Source organism: Microtus oregoni, unplaced genomic scaffold (genome assembly GCF_018167655.1).
Source record: "Microtus oregoni isolate MIOR12 unplaced genomic scaffold, Mior012 000129F_ref0000347, whole genome shotgun sequence".
NCBI classification, from domain to species: Eukaryota; Metazoa; Chordata; class Mammalia; order Rodentia; family Cricetidae; genus Microtus; species Microtus oregoni.
The window spans coordinates 559,895-583,310 of record NW_024544772.1 but is presented as its reverse complement, the minus strand read 5'-3'; the positions used below and the strand labels follow the sequence as shown (position 1 = coordinate 583,310).

Below are 23,416 nucleotides of genomic sequence, written 5' to 3'. Positions count from 1 at the left end.
TGGCATGTGTATGTATGTGAGTATGTGGAGGCGTGCCGTGTATATGTGGCATGTGTGTGTATGTGTGTATGTATGTATGTGAGTGTCTGTGTGGAGGCGTGCTGTGTGTATAAGGCATGAATATGTATTTGTATGTGTGTGTGTGGAGGCGTGCCGTGTGTATGTGGCATGTGTGTGTATGTGAGTGTCTGTGTGGAGGCGTGCTGTGTGTATGAGGCATGAGTATGTATTTGTATGTGTGTGTGTGGAGGCGTGCCGTGTGTATGTGGCCTGTGTATGTATGTGAGTGTCTGTTTGGAGGCATGCCGTGTGTATGTGGCATGTGTGTGTATGTGTGTATGTATTTATGTGAGTGTCTGTGTAGAGGCGTGCTGTGTGTATGAGGCATGAGTATGTATATGTATGTGTGTGTGTGGAGGCGTGCCGTGTGTATATTGCATGTGTATGTATGTGAGTGTTTGTGTGGAGGTGTGCCGTGTGTATGTGGCATGTGTGTGTATGTGTGTATGTATGTATGTGAGTGTCTGTGTGGAGGCGTGCCCTGTGTATGAGGCATGAGTATGTATTTGTATGTGTGTGTGTGGAGGCGTGCCGTGTGTATGTGGCATGTGTGTGTATGTGAGTGTCTGTGTGGAGGTGTGCCGTGTGTATGTGGCATGTGTGTGTATGTGTGTATGTATGTATGTGAGTGTCTGTGTGGAGGCGTGCTGTGTGTATGAGGCATGAGTATGTATTTGTATGTGTGTGTGTGGAGGCGTGCCGTGTGTATGTGGCATGTGTGTGTATGTGAGTGTCTGTGTGGAGGCGTGCCGTGTGTATGTGGCATGTGTGTGTATGTGTGTATGTATGTATGTGAGAGTCTGTGTGGAGGCGTGCTGTGTGTATGAGGCATGAGTATGTATTTGTATGTGTGTGTGTGGAGGCGAACCGTGTTTATGTGGCATGTGTGTGTATGTGAGTGTCTGTGTGGTGGCGTGCCATGTGTATGTGGCATGTGTGTGTATGTGTGTATGTATGTATGTGAGTGTCTGTGTAGAGGCGTGCCATGTGTATGTGGCATGTGTATGTATGTGAGTGTGTGGAGGCGTGCCGTGTGTATGTGTCATGTGTGTGTATGTGTGTATGTATGTATGTGATATCTGTGTGGAGGCGTGCTGTGTGTATGAGGCATGAGTATGTATTGTATGTGTGTCTGTCTGGAGGCATGTGTGTGTATGTGTGTATGTATGTATGTGCTGTCTGTGTGGAGGCGTGCTGTGTGTATCAGGAATGAGTATGTATTTGTATGTGTGTGTGTGGAGGCGTGCCGTGTGTATGTATGTATGTGAGTGTCTTATGGAGTCGTGCCGTGTGTATGTGGCATGTGTGTGTATGTGTGTATGTATGTATGTGAGTGTCTGTGTGGAGGCGTGCTGTGTGTATGAGGCATGAGTATGTATTTGTATGTGTGTGTGGAGGCGTGCCCTGTGTATATGGCATGTGTATGTAAGTTGTATGTGAGTGTCTGTGTGGGGCGTGCCGTGTGTATGTGGCATGTGTGTGTATGTGAGTGTCTGTGTGGAGGCGTGCTGTGTGTATGTGGCATGTGTGTATGTGAGTGTCTGTGTGGAGGCGTGCTGTGTGTATGAGGCATGAGTATGTATTTGTATGTGTGTGTGTGGAGGCGTGCCGTGTGTATGTGGCAGGTGTATGTATGTTGTATGTGAGTGTCTGTGTGGAGGTGTGCCGTGTGTATGTGGCTTGTGTGTGTATGTGAGTGTCTGTGTGGAGGCGTGCTGTGTGTATGAGGCATGAGTATGTATTTGTATGTGTGTGTGTGGAGGCATGCCGTGTGTATGTGGCATGTGTGTGTATGTGAGTGTCTGTGTGGAGGCGTGCCGTGTGTATGTGGCATGTGTGTGTATGTGTGTATGTATATATGTGAGTGTCTGTGTGGAGGCGTGCTGTGTGTATGTGGCATGTGTGTGTATGTGAGTATATATGTATGTGAGTGTCTGTGTGGAGGCGTGCTGTGTGTACGAGGCATGAGTATGTATTTGTATGTGTGTGTGTGGAGGCATGCCATGTGTATGTGGCCTGTGTATGTATGTGAGTGTCTGTGTGGAGGCGTGCCGTGTGTATGTGGCATGTGTATGTATGTTGTATGTGAGTGTCTGTGTGGAGACGTGCCGGGTGTATGTGGCATGTGTGTGTATGTGAGTGTCTGTGTGGAGGCGTGCTGTGTGTATGAGGCATGAGTATGTATTTGTATGTGTGTGGAGGCGTGCCGTGTGTATGTGGCATGTGTGTGTATGTGAGTGTCTGTGTGGTGGCGTGCCGTGTGTATGTGGCATGTGTGTGTATGTGTGTATATATGTATGTGAGTATCTGTGTGGAGGCGTGCTGTGTGTATGAGGCATGAGTATGTATTTGTATGTGTGTGTGTGGAGGCGTGCCGTGTGTATGTGGCATGTGTGTGTATGTGAGTGTCTGTGTTGGCGTGCCGTGTGTATGTGGCATGTGTGTGTATGTGTGTATGTATGTATGTGAATGTCTGTGTGGAGGCCTGCTGTGTGTATGTGGCATGTGTGTGTATGTGTGTATATATGTATGTGAGTGTCTGTGTGGAGGCGTGCTGTGTGTATGAGTCATGAGTATGTATTTGTATGTGTGTGTGTGGAGGCGTGCCGTGTGTATGTGGCATGTGTATGTATGTGAGTGTGTGGAGGCGTGCCGTGTGTATGTGGCATGTGTGTGTATGTGTGTATGTATGTATGTGAGTGTCTGTGTAGAAGCGTACTGTGTGTATGAGGCATGAGTATGTATTTGTATGTGTGTGTGTGGAGGCATGTCGTGTGTATTTGGCATGTGTGTGTATGTGAGTGTCTGTGTGGAGGCGTGCTGTGTGTATGAGGCATGAGTATGTATTTGTATGTGTGTGTGTGGAGGCGTGCCGTGTGTATGTGGCAGGTGTATGTATGCTGTATGTGAGTGTCTGTGTGGAAGTGTGCCGTGTGTATGTGGCTTGTGTGTGTATGTGAGTGTCTGTGTGGAGGCGTGCTGTGTGTATGAGGCATGAGTATGTATTTGTATGTGTGTGTGTGGAGGCGTGCCGTGTGTATGTGTGTGTATGTGAGTGTCTGTGTGGAGGCATGCCGTGTGTATGTGTCATGTGTGTGTATGTGTGTATGTATATATGTGAGTGTCTGTGTGGAGGCGTGCTGTGTGTATGTGGCATGTGTGTGTATGTGAGTATATATGTATGTGAGTGTCTGTGTGGAGGCGTGCTGTGTGTATGAGGCATGAGTATGTATTTGTATGTGTGTCTGTGGAGGCGTGCCATGTGTATGTGGCCTGTGTATGTATGTGAGTGTCTGTGTGGAGGCGTGCCGTGTGTATGTGGCATGTGTATGTATGTTGTATGTGAGTGTCTGTGTGGAGACGTGCCGGGTGTATGTGGCATGTGTGTGTATGTGAGTGTCTGTGTGGAGGCGTGCTGTGTGTATGAGGCATGAGTATGTATTTGTATGTGTGTGGAGGCGTGCCGTGTGTATGTGGCATGTGTGTGTATGTGAGTGTCTGTGTGGTGGCGTGCCGTGTGTATGTGGCATGTGTGTGTATGTGTGTATGTATGTATGTGATTGTCTCTGTGGAGGCGTGCTGTGTGTATGTGGCATGTGTGTGTATGTGTGTATATATGTATGTGAGTGTCTGTGTGGAGGCGTGCTGTGTGTATGAGGCATGAGTATGTATTTGTATGTGTGTGTGTGGAGGCGTGCCATGTGTATGTGGCATGTGTGTGTATGTGAGTGTCTGTGTGGAGGCGTGCTGTGTGTATGAGGCATGAGTATGTATTTGTATGTGTGTTTGGAGGCGTGCTGTGTGTATGTGGCAAGTGTGTGTATGTCAGTGTCTGTGTGGAGGCATGCCGTGTGTATGTGGCATGTGTGTGTATGTGTGTATGTATGTATGTGAGTGTCTGTGTGGAGGCGTGCTGTGTGTATGTGGCATGTGTGTGTATGTGTGTATATATGTATGTGAGTGTCTGTGTGGAGGCGTGCTGTGTGTATGAGGCATGAGTATGTATTTGTATTAATGTGTGTGGAGGCATGCCGTGTGTATGTGGCATGTGTATGTATGTGAGTATGTGGAGGCGTGCCGTGTATATGTGGCATGTGTGTGTATGCGTGTATGTATGTATGTGATGTCTGTGTGGAGGCGTGCTGTGTGTATGAGGCATGAGTATGTATTTGTATGTGTGTCTGTCTGGAGGCATGTGTGTGTATGTGTGTATGTATGTATGTGATGTCTGTGTGGAGGCGTGCTGTGTGTATCAGGCATGAGTATGTATTTATATGTGTGTGTGTGGAGGCGTGCCGTGTGTATGTGTGTATGTATGTACGTGAGTGTCTTGTGGAGGCGTGCCATGTGTATGTGGCATGTGTGTGTATGTGTGTATGTATGTATGTGAGTGTCTGTGTGGAGGCGTGCTGTGTGTATGAGGCATGAGTATGTATTTGTATGTGTGTGTGTGGAGGCGTGCCGTGTGTATGTGGCATGTGTATGTATGCTGTATGTGAGTGTCTGTGTGGAGGCGTGCCGTGTGTATGAGGCATGAGTATGTATTTGTATGTGTGTGTGTGGAGGCGTGCCGTGTGTATGTGTGTGTATGTGAGTGTCTGTGTGGAGGCATGCCGTGTGTATGTGTCATGTGTGTGTATGTGTGTATGTATATATGTGAGTGTCTGTGTGGAGGCGTGCTGTGTGTATGTGGCATGTGTGTGTATGTGAGTATATATGTATGTGAGTGTCTGTGTGGAGGCGTGCTGTGTGTATGAGGCATGAGTATGTATTTGTATGTGTGTGTGTGGAGGCGTGCCATGTGTATGTGGCCTGTGTATGTATGTGAGTGTCTGTGTGGAGGCGTGCCGTGTGTATGTGGCATGTGTATGTATGTTGTATGTGAGTGTCTGTGTGGAGACGTGCCGGGTGTATGTGGCATGTGTGTGTATGTGAGTGTCTGTGTGGAGGCGTGCTGTGTGTATGAGGCATGAGTATGTATTTGTATGTGTGTGGAGGCGTGCCGTGTGTATGTGGCATGTGTGTGTATGTGAGTGTCTGTGTGGTGGCGTGCCATGTGTATGTGTCATGTGTGTGTATATGTGTATATATGTATGTGAGTGTCTGTGTGGAGGCGTGCTGTGTGTATGAGGCATGAGTATGTATTTGTATGTGTGTGTGTGGAGGCGTGCCATGTGTATGTGGCATGTGTGTGTATGTGAGTGTCTGTGTGGAGGCGTGCTGTGTGTATGAGGCATGAGTATGTATTTGTATGTGTGTTTGGAGGCGTGCTGTGTGTATGTGGCAAGTGTGTGTATGTCAGTGTCTGTGTGGAGGCATGCCGTGTGTATGTGGCATGTGTGTGTATGTGTGTATGTATGTATGTGAGTGTCTGTGTGGAGGCGTGCTGTGTGTATGTGGCATGTGTGTGTATGTGTGTATATATGTATGTGAGTGTCTGTGTGGAGGCGTGCTGTGTGTATGAGGCATGAGTATGTATTTGTATTAATGTGTGTGGAGGCATGCCGTGTGTATGTGGCATGTGTATGTATGTGAGTATGTGGAGGCGTGCCGTGTATATGTGGCATGTGTGTGTATGCGTGTATGTATGTATGTGATGTCTGTGTGGAGGCGTGCTGTGTGTATGAGGCATGAGTATGTATTTGTATGTGTGTCTGTCTGGAGGCATGTGTGTGTATGTGTGTATGTATGTATGTGATGTCTGTGTGGAGGCGTGCTGTGTGTATCAGGCATGAGTATGTATTTATATGTGTGTGTGTGAAGGCGTGCCGTGTGTATGTGTGTATGTATGTACGTGAGTGTCTTGTGGAGGCGTGCCATGTGTATGTGGCATGTGTGTGTATGTGTGTATGTATGTATGTGAGTGTCTGTGTGGAGGCGTGCTGTGTGTATGAGGCATGAGTATGTATTTGTATGTGTGTGTGTGGAGGTGTGCCGTGTGTATGTGGCATGTGTATGTATGCTGTATGTGAGTGTCTGTGTGGAGGCGTGCCGTGTGTATGAGGCATGAGTATGTATTTGTATGTGTGTGTGTGGAGGCGTGCCGTGTGTATGTGTGTGTATGTGAGTGTCTGTGTGGAGGCATGCCGTGTGTATGTGTCATGTGTGTGTATGTGTGTATGTATATATGTGAGTGTCTGTGTGGAGGCGTGCTGTGTGTATGTGGCATGTGTGTGTATGTGAGTATATATGTATGTGAGTGTCTGTGTGGAGGCGTGCTGTGTGTATGAGGCATGAGTATGTATTTGTATGTGTGTGTGTGGAGGCGTGCCATGTGTATGTGGCCTGTGTATGTATGTGAGTGTCTGTGTGGAGGCGTGCCGTGTGTATGTGGCATGTGTATGTATGTTGTATGTGAGTGTCTGTGTGGAGACGTGCCGGGTGTATGTGGCATGTGTGTGTATGTGAGTGTCTGTGTGGAGGCGTGCTGTGTGTATGAGGCATGAGTATGTATTTGTATGTGTGTGGAGGCATGCCGTGTGTATGTGGCATGTGTGTGTATGTGAGTGTCTGTGTGGTGGCGTGCCGTGTGTATGTGGCATGTGTGTGTATATGTGTATATATGTATGTGAGTGTCTGTGTGGAGGCGTGCTGTGTGTATGAGGCATGAGTATGTATTTGTATGTGTGTGTGTGGAGGCGTGCCATGTGTATGTGGCATGTGTGTGTATGTGAGTGTCTGTGTGGAGGCGTGCTGTGTGTATGAGGCATGAGTATGTATTTGTATGTGTGTTTGGAGGCGTGCTGTGTGTATGTGGCAAGTGTGTGTATGTCAGTGTCTGTGTGGAGGCATGCCGTGTGTATGTGGCATGTGTGTGTATGTGTGTATGTATGTATGTGAGTGTCTGTGTGGAGGCGTGCTGTGTGTATGTGGCATGTGTGTGTATGTGTGTATATATGTATGTGAGTGTCTGTGTGGAGGCATGCTGTGTGTATGAGGCATGAGTATGTATTTGTATTAATGTGTGTGGAGGCATGCCGTGTGTATGTGGCATGTGTATGTATGTGAGTATGTGGAGGCGTGCCGTGTATATGTGGCATGTGTGTATGCGTGTATGTATGCAAGTGATGTCTGTGTGGAGGCGTGCTGTGTGTATGAGGCATGAGTATGTATTTGTATGTGTGTCTGTCTGGAGGCATGTGTGTGTATGTGTGTATGTATGTATGTGATGTCTGTGTGGAGGCGTGCTGTGTGTATCAGGCATGAGTATGTATTTATATGTGTGTGTGTGGAGGCGTGCCGTGTGTATGTGTGTATGTATGTACGTGAGTGTCTTGTGGAGGCGTGCCATGTGTATGTGGCATGTGTGTGTATGTGTGTATGTATGTATGTGAGTGTCTGTGTGGAGGCGTGCTGTGTGTATGAGGCATGAGTATGTATTTGTATGTGTGTGTGTGGAGGCGTGCCGTGTGTATGTGGCATGTGTATGTATGCTGTATGTGAGTGTCTGTGTGGAGGCGTGCCGTGTGTATGTGGCATGTCTGTGTATGTGAGTGTCTGTGTGGAGGCGTGCTGTGTGTATGAGGCATGAGTATGTATTTGTATGTGTGTGTGTGGAGGCGTGCCGTGTGTATGTGGCATGTGTGTGTATGTGAGTTTCTGTGTGGAGGCGTGCCGTGTGTATGTGGCATGTGTGTGTATGTGTGTATGTATGTATGTGAGAGTCTGTGTGGAGGCGTGCTGTGTGTATGAGGCATGAGTATGTATTTGTATGTGTCTGTGTGGAGGCGTGCCGTGTGTATGAGGCATGAGTATGTATTTGTATGTGTGTGTGTGGAGGCGTGCTGTGTGTATGTGGCATGTGTGTGTATGTGAGTGTCTGTGTGGTGGCGTGCCGTGTGTATGTGGCATGTGTGTGTATGTGTGTATGTATGTATGTGATTGTCTGTGTGGAGGCGTGCTGTGTGTATGTGGCATGTGTGTGTATATGTGTATATATGTATGTGAGTGTCTGTGTGGAGGCGTGTTGTGTGTATGAGGCATGAGTATGCATTTGTATTAATGTGTGTGGAGGCGTGCCGTGTGTATGTGGCATGTGTATGTATGTGAGTATGTGGAGGCGTGCCGTGTATATGTGGCATGTGTGTATGTGTGTATGTATGTATGTGAGTGTCTGTGTGGAGGCGTGCTGTGTGTATGAGGCATGAGTATGTATTTGTATGTGTGTGTGTGGAGGCGTGCCGTGTGTATGTGGCATGTGTGTGTATGTGAGTGTCTGTGTGGAGGCGTGCCGTGTGTATGTGGCATGTGTGTGTATGTGTGTATGTATGTATGTGAGAGTCTGTGTGGAGGCGTGTTGTGTGTATGAGGCATGAGTATGTATTTGTATGTGTGTGTGTGGAGGCGTGCCGTGTGTATGTGGCATGTGTGTGTATGTGAGTGTCTGTGTGGAGGCGTGCTGTGTGTATGAGGCATGAGTATGTATTTGTATGTGTGTGTGTGGAGGTGTGCCGTGTTTATGTGGCATGTGTGTGTATGTGAGTGTCTGTGTGGTGGCGTGCCGTGTGTATGTGGCATGTGTGTGTATGTGTGTATGTATGTATGTGAGTGTCTGTGTGGAGGCGTGCCGTGTGTATGTGGCATGTGTGTGTATGTGTGTATATATGTATGTGAGTGTCTGTGTGGGGGCGTGCTGTGTGTATGAGGCATGAGTATGTATTTGTATGTGTGTGTGTGGAGGCGTGCCGTGTGTATGTGGCATGTGTATGTATGTGAGTATGTGGAGGCGTGCCGTGTATATGTGGCATGTGTGTGTATGTGTGTATGTATGTATGTGAGTGTCTGTGTGGAGGCATGCCGTGTGTATGTGGCATGTGTGTGTATGTGTGTATGTATGTATGTGAGTGTCTGTGTAGAGGCGTGCTGTGTGTATGAGGCATGAGTATGTATATGTATGTGTGTGTGTGGAGGCGTGCCGTGTGTATATTGCATGTGTATGTATGTGAGTGTTTGTGTGGAGGCGTGCTGTGTGTATGAGGCATGAGTATGTATTTGTATGTGTGTGTGTGGAGGCGTGCCCTGTGTATGTGGCCTGTGTATGTATGTGAGTGTCTGTGTGGAGGCATGCCGTGTGTATGTGGCATGTGTGTGTATGTGTGTATGTATGTATGTGAGTGTCTGTGTAGAGGCGTGCTGTGTGTATGAGGCATGAGTATGTATATGTATGTGTGTGTGTGGAGGCGTGCCGTGTGTATATTGCATGTGTATGTATGTGAGTGTTTGTGTGGAGGTGTGCCGTGTGTATGTGGCATGTGTGTGTATGTGTGTATGTATGTATGTGAGTGTCTGTGTGGAGGCGTGCCCTGTGTATGAGGCATGAGTATGTATTTGTATGTGTGTGTGTGGAGGCGTGCCGTGTGTATGTGGCATGTGTGTGTATGTGAGTGTCTGTGTGGAGGTGTGCCGTGTGTATGTGGCATGTGTGTGTATGTGTGTATGTATGTATGTAAGTGTCTGTGTGGAGGCGTGCTGTGTGTATGAGGCATGAGTATGTATTTGTATGTGTGTGTGTCCAGGCGTGCCGTGTGTATGTGGCATGTGTGTGTATGTGAGTGTCTGTGTGGAGGCGTGCCGTGTGTATGTGGCATGTGTGTGTATGTGTGTATGTATGTATGTGAGAGTCTGTGTGGAGGCGTGCTGTGTGTATGAGGCATGAGTATGTATTTGTATGTGTGTGTGTGGAGGCGAACCGTGTTTATGTGGCATGTGTGTGTATGTGAGTGTCTGTGTGGTGGCGTGCCATGTGTATGTGGCATGTGTGTGTATGTGTGTATGTATGTATGTGAGTGTCTGTGTGTTGGCGTGCCGTGTGTATGTGGCATGTGTGTGTATGTGTGTATGTATGTATGTGAGAGTCTGTGTGGAGGCGTGCTGTGTGTATGAGGCATGAGTATGTATTGGTATGTGTGTGTGTGGAGGCGAACCGTGTTTATGTGGCATGTGTGTGTATGTGTGTATGTATGTATGTGAGTGTCTGTGTGGAGGCGTGCCGTGTGTATGTGGCATGTGTGTGTATGTGTGTATGTATGTATGTGAGTGTCTGTGTGGAGGCGTGCTGTGTGTATGAGGCATGAGTATGTATTTGTATGTGTGTGTGTGGAGGCGTGCCATGTGTATGTGGCATGTGTGTGTATGTGAGTGTCTGTGTGGAGGCGTGCTGTGTGTATGAGGCATGAGTATGTATTTGTATGTGTGTGTGGAGGCGTTCCGTGTGTATGTGGCCTGTGTATGTATGTGAGTGTCTGTGTGGAGGCATGCCGTGTGTATGTGGCATGTGTGTGTATGTGTGTATGTATGTATGTGAGTGTCTGTGTAGAGGCGTGCTGTGTGTATGAGGCATGAGTATGTATATGTATGTGTGTGTGTGGAGGCGTGCCGTGTGTATGTTGCATGTGTATGTATGTGAGTGTTTGTGTGGAGGTGTGCCGTGTGTATGTGGCATGTGTGTGTATGTGTGTATGTATGTATGTGAGTGTCTGTGTGGAGGCGTGCCCTGTGTATGAGGCATGAGTATGTATTTGTATTTGTGTGTGTGGAGGCGTGCCGTGTGTATGTGGCATGTGTATGTATGTGAGTATGTGGAGGCGTGCCGTGTATATGTGGCATGTGTGTGTATGCGTGTATGTATGTATGTGATGTCTGTGTGGAGGCGTGCTGTGTGTATGAGGCATGAGTATGTATTTGTATGTGTGTCTGTCTGGAGGCATGTGTGTGTATGTGTGTATGTATGTATGTGATGTCTGTGTGGAGGCGTGCTGTGTGTATCAGGCATGAGTATGTATTTGTATGTGTGTGTGTGGAGGCGTGCCGTGTGTATGTGTGTATGTATGAACGTGAGTGTCTTGTGGAGTCGTGCCATGTGTATGTGTCATGTGTGTGTATGTGTGTATGTATGTATGTGAGTGTCTGTTTGGAGGCGTGCTGTGTGTATGAGGCATGAGTATGTATTTGTATGTGTGTGTGTGGAGGCGTGCCGTGTGTATGTGGCATGTGTGTGTATGTGAGTGTCTGTGTGGAGGCGTGCTGTGTGTATGAGGCATGAGTATGTATTTGTATGTGTGTGTGTGGAGGCGTGCCGTGTGTATGTGGCATGTGTGTGTATGTGAGTGTCTGTGTGGAGGCGTGCCGTGTGTATGTGGCATGTGTGTGTATGTGTGTATGTATGTATGTGAGAGTCTGTGTGGAGGCGTGCTGTGTGTATGAGGCATGAGTATGTATTTGTATGTGTGTGTGTGGAGGCGTGCCGTGTGTATGTGGCATGTGTGTGTATGTGAGTGTCTGTGTGGAGGCGTGCTGTGTGTATGAGGCATGAGTATGTATTTGTATGTGTGTGTGTGGAGGCGTGCCGTGTTTATGTGGCATGTGTGTGTATGTGAGTGTCTGTGTTGGCGTGCCGTGTGTATGTGGCATGTGTGTGTATGTGTGTATGTATGTATGTGAGTGTCTGTGTGGAGGCGTGCCGTGTGTATGTGGCATGTGTGTGTATGTGTGTATGTATGTATGTGAGTGTCTGTGTGTAGGCGTGCTGTGTGTATGAGGCATGAGTATGTATTTGTATGTGTGTGTGGAGGCGTGCCGTGTCTATGTGGCATGTGTATGTATGAGTGTGTGGAGGCGTTCCGTGTGTATGTGGCATGTGTGTGTATTTGTGTATGTATGTATGTGATGTCTGTGTGGAGACGTGCTGTGTGTATGAGGCATGAGTATGTATTTGTATGTGCGTCTGTCTGGAGGCATGTTTGTGTATGTGTGTATGTATGTATGTGATGTCTGTGTGGAGGCGTGCTGTGTGTATCAGGCATGAGTATGTATTTGTATGTGTGTGTGTGGAGGCGTGCCGTGTGTATGTGTGTATGTATGTATGTGAGTGTCTTGTGGAGGCGTGCCGTGTGTATGTGGCATGTGTGTGTATGTGTGTATGTATGTATGTGAGTGTCTGTGTGGAGGCGTGCTGTGTGTATGAGGCATGAGTATGTATTTGTATGTGTGTCTTTGTGGAGGCGTGCCGTGTGTATGTGGCATGTGTATATATGTGTGTCTATGTGGAGGCGTGCCGTGTGTATGTGGCATGTGTGTGTATGTGTCTGTGTGTCTGTGTGGAGGCATGCTGTGTGTATGTGGCATGTGTATATATGTGTGTCTATGTGGAGGCGTGCCGTGTGTATGTGGCATGTGTGTGTATGTATGTGAGTGTCTGTGTGGAGGCATGCCAAGTGTATGTGGGTGTCCTTGGAAGCCAGAAGAGTGTGTCTTATTTGCCTGATGTGCGTGCTGGGAACTGAACTCTGATCTTCTGTATCATGTACTCCTAACTGCTGAGCCATCATCTCTCAGCCCAAGATGGGTGTTCCTTGTGTCTCTCTCTCTCTTTCTTTCCTTCTTTCTTTTTTTTCTTTTCTTTTTGAAACAGGTTTTCTCTGTGTAGGACTGGCTGTCCTGCAATTCTCTCTGTAAACCAATCAATCCTTGAACTCAGAGATCTGCCTTGGCCTCCCAAGTGCTAGGATTAAAGGCACGTGCCACCGCCACAGCCAGGCTAAAGTGGGTGTTTCTTAAAATAGGGTCTTTTAATGTCAGCCCCAGCAGCCTGTTAGAAACATAAATTTTGGACCATTCCACAACCACTGAACCAATATAAACTAGTAATTTGTTTTAAAATAGACACTCTAGGGGGCTGGAGAGATGGCTCAGAGTTTAAGAGCACTGATTGTACTTCCAGAGGTCCTGAGTTCAATTCCCAGCAACTACATGGTGTCTAACAACCATGTGCAATGAGATCTGCTGCCCTCTTCTGGTGTGCAGACATACATGCAGACAGAATACTGTATACAAAATAAATAAATACATAAATAAATAAATAAATAAATAAATCTTTTTAAAAATAGACGCTGGGGACTGGAGAGATGGAACAGCTCTCACAAGCATTTGCTGTTCTTGCAGAGGACCTGAGTTAGATTTCCAGGGCCCTTATGGTGCTTTTCAACTATATGGAACTCCAATTTCAGGGGAATATGACACCCTCCTCTGACTTCTTTGAGGGCTCATCTATATGTGGACAGCAAAACCTTCACACATATAAAATAAATCTAACAAGTAAACTCCCCAGAGCTTTGTACGATATACCGTATAGGTCTGAGAAGCCTTGTATTAAACAACACTGGAGTCCCTAGGGTTGGGGCCAGGTGAGAGAGGGGAAATCCTAGAAGACAAGGTTGGGGAGCTAGCTGTCCAGGGCCAGCCGACAGAAGGTCTTGTGGCCTGCTGTAAGGACTTTGGCTACACTGTAAGTTGGGGCCCACTGGAAGGAGTAATGTGACCTAACAGGTGCTGAGAAAGGGAAAGTTAGTCTTTCCCAGGGAGGAGGCTCCTAACTGGTTATTCAGTACCAAGTGGTCAGCCCTAGAAACACAGGCATCCAGGCAACACTGAAGGGATTTAGGGAGCTGTGTTTCTGTGTTTGTTTATTGAACCTTGTGTGCGCTGTATCACCTTTACTCACCCTTGTGCAGATTTTTAAAAAGCTTTAAAAATTTATTTATTTAGTGTATTGTTTGAGTGTAAGCATGCACTTACTGTGTGTGTGTGGGGGGGTTGGGGGTGTGGGTATGTGTTCGTGTGTGTGTGTTTGGGGGTTGTGGGTGGTGAGGACAACTTGCAGGAGTCGTCCCCCCTCCTCTTGTCTTCCACTGTGTGGCTTCTAGGAACTAGGCTTTGCCTGCCTTGTTGGACAGTGAGCACCTTCACTGCTGAGGCATCCCACTGGCTCCAGATGTTTTTATAACATTTGAAAATCTTCCACGGCAGATGATGGATAATTAAAACCTAACTCAGTGTGATGTATTTACAAGTGTGTGTTTAAGTATTGCTAATCATTTTTCCATTGCTTTCCAAATTACTACATGACAAAATTTGGAAAATTTGGATGTATATATTTTTTTTAAATCCTGAGTAGTTGAGAAAATTGTGTAGATTACACAGCAGTAGACTATGTGAAGACTAGCCTTATTTAGGACAGTGTTCTTCCATTTGCCAGAAAAAAAATATATATGTGGAGGTATACCATCAAAATCTATGAACTGAATGCTAATAGTTATTGCTAATATTGTCATGATTCAAATATAGATTATGTACACTTGAACGATTTGTTTATATCCTCTTCTTTGGCAAGTGACTCTTTGAATTATATTTGTTTTGTGCTATGGAATTATGCACAAACAGCTCAAAATTATAGCATTATTTCTATTGGGCCTCAATTCAAATTTGGCATGGGTGGATGATAATTGATGTAGTCATAACATCTGCCAGTAGATGGGTGACTGTAACTTGTTGTCTAAAACAGTTTTCCCATCTTGGCCAAGCCAGATAGTATGTTGGTGTAAGTTTGGAATTGTTCTGAACACAGGCTGTACACAGTAGTTTTTTTTGTTTTGTTTTATTTTGTTTTTTGACTTGACAAGACAAGGTTTTGCTGTAGCTTTGGGGCCTGTCCTGAAACTAGCTCTTTAGCTCTTGTAGACCCAGCAGGTCTCAAACTCACAGAGATTCGCCTGCCTCTGTTTCCTGAATGCTGGGATTAAAGGCGTGTGCCACCACCACCTGGCCTTGTTTTTGTTTTTTGAGACAGGGTTTCTCTCTGTAGCCCTGGCTGTCCTGGAACTCACTCTGTAGACTGGACTGACTTTAAACTCACAGAGATCCTCCATCTTCTTTCTCATGAGTACTGGGATCAAAACCATGTGCCATCAGCTCCTGGCACACATAGTAGGTTTGCTAAAGGTGTGTTTGTGCTTAAAGATTCGGGTTTAGCTTAAATAGAACCAATAACAGAGCAATGCTGATATTCCCCTCACCAGGTAAATGTTGGGAAGATGGACTCGCCCATTGAGAAGTGGAATCTGATCATTGGCAACCTGGCTTTAAAGCAGGTATGTGGCACATTTATTTATAGATCTTGGGGGTGAAATTCACTGTTTGTTTCATGATGCAAGAAAGCAATAACTTAGTACCCCAAAAGGTGATGGAATCAGTTGATGCCCATGGCCTTTGAAAGTCTTCTGTTTCTAGAAACTGGTCAACTTCTTCCATGTTGTAAAAAAAGTTTACAAGTACACCATAGCTTAGTAGAAATATTTATATAAATATTTTAAGAATTCATTGTTTAAGTACTGTCTTAGTTACTGTCCTAATTGCTATGAAGAGGCACCATGACCACAGCAACTCTTATAAAGTAAGCATTTAACTGGGGCTGCTTACAGTTTTAGAAGGTTAGTCCATGATTATCATGGCTGGAGGCAGACAGGGATGGCACTTTAGCAGTAGCTGAGAACTTTGCATCCTGATCCAAAGGCAGAGACAGAGACTGGAACAGGCAAGGGCTTCTGAAACCTCAGTGTCCTTTCCCAGCTGACTCCCATCTCTAGCCCCGTCTTTATTATTTTCGAGACAGACTTCTGGTGTTGTTGAGGCTGGCCTTAAACTCAGAATCCTCCCACTTCAGTTTCTGAGGCATGCCATCATGCCCTGCTCTTTGTGTTTCGTTTGTATTAGTTTTAGTTTTTTGTTTTTGTGAGAGTGTCACTCTGTTTCTCAGTCTGATCTCAAACTCCCAGGTCTACAGGACACAGCATCTGCCTTCTCCAGGATTTCTAAGTATATTAGTTGCTTAATTATACTGAGCTTTTTTTCTGGATATTGTGGTCACCCAGTTGTTTATGTTGATTTTCCCTAGTTAAGGTTGCCATTGTTAATATTAGTAAATCCATTCCCTTACCAGTAACATATGGAATGGACCAGGAATTATAGAGCTATAGCTCTTGGTACTCTAAGGTGTGTCTTCTATAAGAGAAGTCCTAACTCTTCAGTAATGACTCCAGCCCCCACGAGTAACTTTTTAGCTCCTATGAGCAGCCGGAGGATATACTAGTTTTAATGTTAGCTCAGCTAGGCTGTAAGAGTGAACACATGGTTGTGGAATGTAATTTCCTGCATTGTCTTTCAAGGATAAAAGAGTTCCTGAGATAGAGGCCTTTTCATGTCTGTGCAGTTGCCTCTAAGTTTGTAGGACTGGAACAAGAAAATCTGAGCCCTGACCTTGCCGCTAACATAAACCAGCTGTAGAGCCCTCGCTGATTTACACAACTGTTGTTGGCTTCAGTCTGTTTCTTCAGTGCTAGTCTTTGTTAGGAGCCAATTTCCTCCTAAAATCATTACAGGAACCATCACCCTCGGGAGTCTGCAGAGAACCCCACACCCTTAATTGTGTTAGGAATAGTTCTATTGACAGAGCCAACCCCACACCCAAATTGGCTGTTAATGAGAGCTATCTGTTAGCGGAACCCACCCCACATTCCAAACTATCTAGGGAATCTAGGTGTGTCAACTCGCGACTTCTTGGCCTACAGTGACCTGACCGAAGACAACCTCCTGCCTACATGACCCACTCGGACCATGTGACCAACGTGAACCACGCGGCAAGAGCCCAGGCCCCTGTGCCCACCCCCCAACTCTTTACCCTATAAAAGTTGTACCCCGTCTCTAATAAACGGAGGCTTTGACAAGAATTCTCGCTTAGCCTCCTTCTGCTTTCCTAGCCCATTATCTTCCAGGTGGTGCCTCTCCGTGACCCTGGAATAACTGATTGCAGGGTGGGTTACAACCCCTAGACTGAGTAGCCCACCCAAAGGCAATCAACAAGTCTTTTGTTAGAAACGTCTAAGAACCTTTCAGCGTGACCAGGTAGGAACCCAGGCAGGGTGGTAAAGACACTGGCAAATGGCTAGGGAGGGATGTCAGTCAGTGGCAGACTACCTGCCTAACATGCAAGAAGTTTGTCCTCCCCAGTAACAACAAGACAAAACCAAGACCTTCCAAATATTTATAAATCAATAGAGTGCTATAACAAATCAAGAAACTGAGAATCATTGATTTAAACACTGAACACTCTGAAGCCGTGACTGCCATGGGTGGTCTGTTCAAGTCACCGTAACTGTCCCCACCTCGGCCTGCAGCACACTGTCCTCCCGTCATCTCTACCCTCCCTCGCCATCCTCTTTCCTGAAACTGTTGGTTAGGATGGTTGCCAGAGGTACCCAGGAATTTGCCAATCCTAGTTGCTAAAATTCAATGCCTCTTTGGCTTCCTCCTCCAAGGATACATGATAAATGGGGGACTTGGGCAGAGCCATCATGATACCACAGGTGATCACCGGTGAGGTGGTGGTTGTTGGGACTGGTTGCCACAGACAGAAGGAAGAGGAGAAGATGGCGGCTGTGGGTTGGGTTTGGGGAATGGCTATTTTCTCCCTGAGCTCCACCAGCATTGCTTGTGAAGGAGAAGATGAACGTGGAGGTGCTGGTTGAGGGCAGACTGGAGGGCCTGAAGATGGCTCAGCAGTTAAGCGCTCAAGCCGTTCTTCCAGAGAACTGGAGTGTGGGTCCCGGCACCCACATAGGGTGGCTCACAGCCATCTCTAACGTCAGCTCCAGGGGTTCTAACCTCAGCATCTGTGAGTTTGAGGTCAGTCTGGTCTACAAAGTGAGTTCCAGGGCCACATTGTGAAACTGTCTCAACAACAACAACACAAACAAAAACAGTGTGGTCCTGAAGGCCACACGTGTTGACGCAGGTCAGGGCAATTTGAAAGCCCACTGTCTGAAGTGGTCTGAAGTGGAATTTACGCCCTGGCAATGCTGCAGTAGGCACGGGCAGCCCGTTTACGGCGGCTCTGTTGAACTTGTCCACATTGGGTTTCATGGTCTGAGTTGATGAAGCCGACTGACCAGGTCTTTTCCTCAAGAGGGCACCGGATATTAAAACTAAAATCCAGTAGCCTCTTTAAAATGAAGGTGGTTCAGTTGCCATACATGGCACTTCTTCGGACTATTTTGTATGCAGCGATTGACTAATGAAAATTTAACGTTTTAAAAATTACCCACCTTGATTTTACAAAAACCGCCTGTAGGTCCAGGCCACAGTGGTTGGATTCTTAGCAGCCGTGGCAGCAATCGTTCTGGGCTGAATTCCAGAAGGGAAGTATTACCTCAGCCATTCCATACTTCTGTGCTCCAGCAGCGTGGCCACCGCCTTCATTGTATCTCTTCTGCAGGGTGAGTGCAGCTCTAAGTGTCCACTTGGCAGCTTTTGTCTTTTAATAAAAGGATCGACTTCCCAGGATACTGACTTTTTCTTTTAAATTCTATTTCTTTTACATCCTGTGTGCAGCCTCTCCGCATCATACTCCTCTCCTGTCCCTCTCCCCCATACCCCCACCCCCAGCCCCCAATTCCCTCCTTTTCTATCTCCATCCAGGAAAGGGCAGGTCTCCTATGGATATCAACAATACATGGCATATCAGGTTGCGGTAGGACTAAGTACCTCCCAGGTATGAAGGCTGGGCAAGGCAACCCAGTATGAGAAGTAGGGTCCCAAAAGCAGTAAAAGCCCCTGTTCCATAAGAGGACCAAGCTGCACAACTGTCACATATAAGCAGTGTGCATAGGTCAGTCCCATGTGGTCTTCCCCATTGTCGGCTCACTACGAAGCCCTCTGAGCCCAGGTTAGCTGATTGTGTGAGCCTTCCCTTGGAGTCCTTGACCCCTCTGGCTCCTATGCTCCTCTCTCCTCCTCCTCTTCTGCAGGATTCCCAGACTCAGCCTGATGTTTGGCTGTGGGTCTCTACGTCTGCCTCCAGGATGTGTGACTGTTAAATATTTGTTCATGATGAAAATGACAGAAAATATCCACATAAGCTTTAAATAATCTTAGTTCAGATGTATTTTTATGTTACTACTTATTTATATTTATTTATTTATTTATTTGGTTTTTTCAAGACAGGGTTTCTTTGTGTAGCCCTGGCTCTGTAGACCAGGCTGGTCTCAAACTCACTGAGATCTACTTGCCTCTGCCTCCCAAGTGCTGGGATTAAAGCCGTGTGCCACCACCACCCTATTTATTTAAATATTTATAAGCACTGTAGAAAGCAGGCTTTTTGAGGTTGTTCCCTTTGCCACAGACTCCCTGGCTCAGTCTTCAGTCAGGCAGTCCAGTGTTCCTGTTTTCCCTAAGACTTAAGAAAGGCCTTCCTGGAAACCACACAGGGGACTTTCCGGCCTGTCGCAAGAATTTCAGAAATTCTGTTTCAAAAGCAATCCCTCATCTAAATTCTTGGTGGAGAGTACTTCCTGCACTCCCAGAGGACCTGAGTTCAGTTCCCAGGAGCCCCCTGAGGCAGCTCACAATTCCCTGTGACTACAGCCCAGGGTGAAGGGTGAACCCAACACCAGTGCCCGTGGGGGCAGCTGTGCTCACCCCTGTGTGTCCTCTCTCACCAGCGCACAAGTATAACCTAAGAAACACCAACCCCACAGAAACCCCAGAGGTTAAGTTTCTGTGACAATATAAATATAACCTTGTGCTGATGCTTAATGTAGCATATTTTGACTATATGTTAAAAAACAGAAGTTAAAAAACTTAACTGAGCTGAGTGCTAATGGTGCACACCTTTGAATCCAGCACTCGGGAAGCAGAGGCAGGCAGACCTCTGTGAGTTTGAGGCCAGCCTGGTCTACAGAATGAATTCCAGGACAACCAGGGCCATACAGGGAAATTCTGCCTCAATAGCCCCCCCAATAAAAAAATAACCTTAGAATTTGCAGGATTATCTTCTTTATATTTATTGATATGAGCACTATACTAGGCACCTCGTACATTGTAGAATGTCATTACTGAAGTTCAGTTGGTCTCTCTGTGTAGCCCTGGAACACTCTTTGTAGACCAGAATGGCTTCAAACTCACAGAGATCCCCGCCGTTGCCTCCCAAATGCTGTTTGTGATCAAAGGCATGAACCATCACGTCCAGATAACTCTCACTGCTGGCTTGTTTGATTTATTGATTTAGTTTGGTTTTTTTAAGACAGGGTTTCTCTGTGTAGCCCTGGATGCCCTAGAACACACTCTGTAGACCAGGCTGTACTTGAACTCAGGGATACGCCTCTCTGCCTCCTGAGTGCTGGCAGTAAAGGTGTGAGCCACCACTGCCTGGCCATAACCCTTCTTTATTCTTCTCAATATTTAGTTATTTTTATTTTATGTGTATGAATGTCCTGCCTTCATGTATGTACATGCAATATGAGCATGCCTGTGCTCTCGGAGGCTGTAAAAAGGAGTATCCCCAGAAACTTGAGATCCACAGGGCTGTACGTTACCATGTGGAGCAAGAACAGCCAGTCTGCACTTAATAGTTGAGCAATCCAGCCATCAAAGAGCGTCAGTTTTTAGACCTATTCTTGCCATTTTCCCTTTTCTCTTAATGTTTTTGGTTTTTCTTTTATTTGATATATATGAGTGTATATTCTGCTTGCATGTATGTCTGGGTACCAGAGTGTCAGATGAGTGTTGAATTGAGCCCAGGTCCCCTCTGGGAACAAGTAAGTGCTCTTAACCCCTGCACACGCCATCTTCTTTTATACGTGGTTCCTGCTCTAAACTCTGGGGTTCAACACTTCACTGTAGACACCGTATATGGGTGTGTGTTTTGTTGCGGTGCATATAAGTAGGATTCTACTCCAGTGTTTTCATTCTTCACAGGTTAAAATAAAAATCTGCGGTTATATATATATATATATATATATATGTATGTATTACATTTAAAGCATATGCCTCATTAAATTCAGAATTTTAGTTTTTTCTGTAATTTTACAGTAAATGCCACAATGATCCAATGATGTCTTCCGGGATCTCTTGCAGTTTGCTGAAGGTTTTGCCAAAGGGGATTTTGTTTTCTCTGTCAGTTATCTGAGCATTCCAGTCAGAACCGGTGTGCTGCTTCTCTGTCTGTGCGGGGTAGTTCAGTGTTTGGGGGATGGATTTCCTGAGTCAGCCTCAAGAGTAACGGGTGCTCTTTCTTCTAGGAATAATAATGGTCGGGGTTATCGTTGGCTCAAAGAAGACAGGCATAAACCCTGACAACGTGGCTACACCCATCACTGCTAGTTTTGGTGATCTGATAACTCTCGCCATATTAGCGTGGATCAGTCAGGGTTTGTACTCCTGCCTGAGTGAGTTGACTTGAAGCTAAATGTGGAACTATTCGGTCATTAGAAAGTGATGTTAGGGCTGGAGAGATGGCTCAGTGGTTAAGAGCATTGCCTGCTCTTCCAAAGGTCCTGAGTTCAGTTCCCAGCAACCACATGGTGGCTCACAACCATCTGTAAAGAGGTCTGGCACCCTCTTCTGGCCTTCAGGCATACAGTCAGAATATTGTATACATAATAAATAAATAAATATTTTAAAAAAAGAAAGTGATGTTAGAACTAGTGATGAAGTTGACTAGAACACTGTATCTTGTATATTTATTATGTGCTGTGGCTCTAGTGTGTTTTCTGCTCTTACTGAGTTCAGAACTCTTAAGAAAATGTTTATCCTCTGTAAATTCTTTCTTCCCATTTCTGCCCCACTCCCACCCTTCCTTCTTGAGGCTGCTAATTCCTGTGCTCCCAGGATATCCTCAGATTTGCTATGTGGACAAATTTGCTCACCTTCCACTCCTCATCCTATTTCTGCCTCCTAATTCCACCTCCCAAGTATTTGGTTACAGGTGTGTGCTATACAACACCTAGGTATTCTTTGGAATTTCAGACAGGAAGCTGGAGGGTCATAGAAGTTATTTATGCCCCCAGCTTTACACATTGCTACTATCGTAGTTTAATACAATCCTGCCGTACTGCATGGGTTCTGTGCTTTCTTCTCATTGGATAGCCAGTTAGGAATCACACTGCATTGTTCAGTGTTTTGAATATGAGAATACAGAGTTATCATGGTCTTTGTGTGTCTATATTTCCTTCCTTCCTTCCTATTTACCAATGAGTTATTTTTCCCACATCAAAACCCCATGCTAATAAATAGCTTCCAGACAATTAGAGACAAAACAAAAGACACATCTGAAAATTAGCTGACTACTAGTGAAGTTCGAGTCATCTTGTGCGTGTTCCTGATGATGAGTCATGACGGGAAATGTGCAGAGTTCAGTGAGCTGTCCTAGCGGGAATAATGTGTTCTGGGCCCACAGCCAGTGGGAGTGAGCCTCACCTGTGGGCATGGGTTAAAGGCAGAATGTTGTGTTTTCATTTACATGTCAAGTTTGTGTGTGTGTGTTGTGTGTGTGCACATGTGTCAGATTTCCAGTTTAACAAAAGCACAACTTTACTATAATAAAATTATTTACAAAGCCATCCCAAGGCAAATATTTATTCACAGATTGCTATGGGTTTTATTCAGCTTTATAGTCTGATTCTGAAGTTTGGAGAGGAACTTCAGATGTACTTTTGAACCAAATAGGCTTTAACCCATCAAATGCAGTAGCTCCGTATGACTCCGGCAGCGGCATGAAAGGCCTCGTGTAGTACGGGACACTGCCTTGACTTTGGTTTGATGGGTGGCACAGACCGTGTGTGCTCAGATACATCTTTCCTCACTTGAAGACAGAGATGCATCGCCTGAACCAGTGCATGAGACAATTGATGGGCTGGTGCCATAAACTGTCATTGAACTCTCATTGGCTATGGCTCTGTCACTCTTGGGGTTGCAGTGACGGTTGCTCGGGAGTGCTCAGTTCCCTCTCCTCTCACAGGAAGTGCAGAAAAGGGGAGTTGTTATTAAAGAAATGACCCTAAGTCTTGTCTAATTTTTGTTGCTGGGATAATACATTGATTCCTCTTTTTCCTTCTCTGAGTTATGCAATTTAGACCCAGACACTAGAGTCGAGGAGTAAATGTTAGCTTATATCTGGTCTCGGAGAATGTGGTGTTTTCATTCTCTCACCCCGTTAAACTCACCACCACAGACAGACTTGTGAACAACTTGTCCTCCTTACCCCGAGGGCCAGGCTGTTCACTGTACTGGAGAAGGGAGGTAGTCTGGCCAGGCGTGGGAATGTGCACTCATCATCCCAGCGGGGAAGCTGAGGAAGGAGTACTGAGGATCTGGGGCCTGGATGTGAGACCCTGTCTCAAGACCGTCATCAATAGGAGGCCAGTAAGAACCCAAGCAAGTCTCCTGGTGCCCCTTTGACTAACTCTTGAAGTTCAAGTTTCTCCTGCTTTGAGGAGGCGATCAGAGAGAAGGGACATACACACACACACACACACACACACACACACACACACACACACACGTCTACAAGAGGATGATTTCTTCTCAGCAGTATTAAGAGAACAGAAATGCTACAGATTAACTGGGTGGGTGTGGCGGTGCATGCCTGGATTCCCAGCACCCACATGGCAGCTGTAACGTGACACGTGACAGCACAAGCGCCTGCGATTCCAGGCACTGGTGATCTGAAGGCCTCGACTGGTCTCCCTGT

General features: G+C 46.2%; 1 pseudogene; it reads left to right on the top strand.

Moving 5' to 3' along the window:
- The window catches only part of LOC121444511, a 77,885-nt pseudogene that overhangs the window by 22,081 nt on the left and 32,388 nt on the right, over positions 1–23,416 (top strand).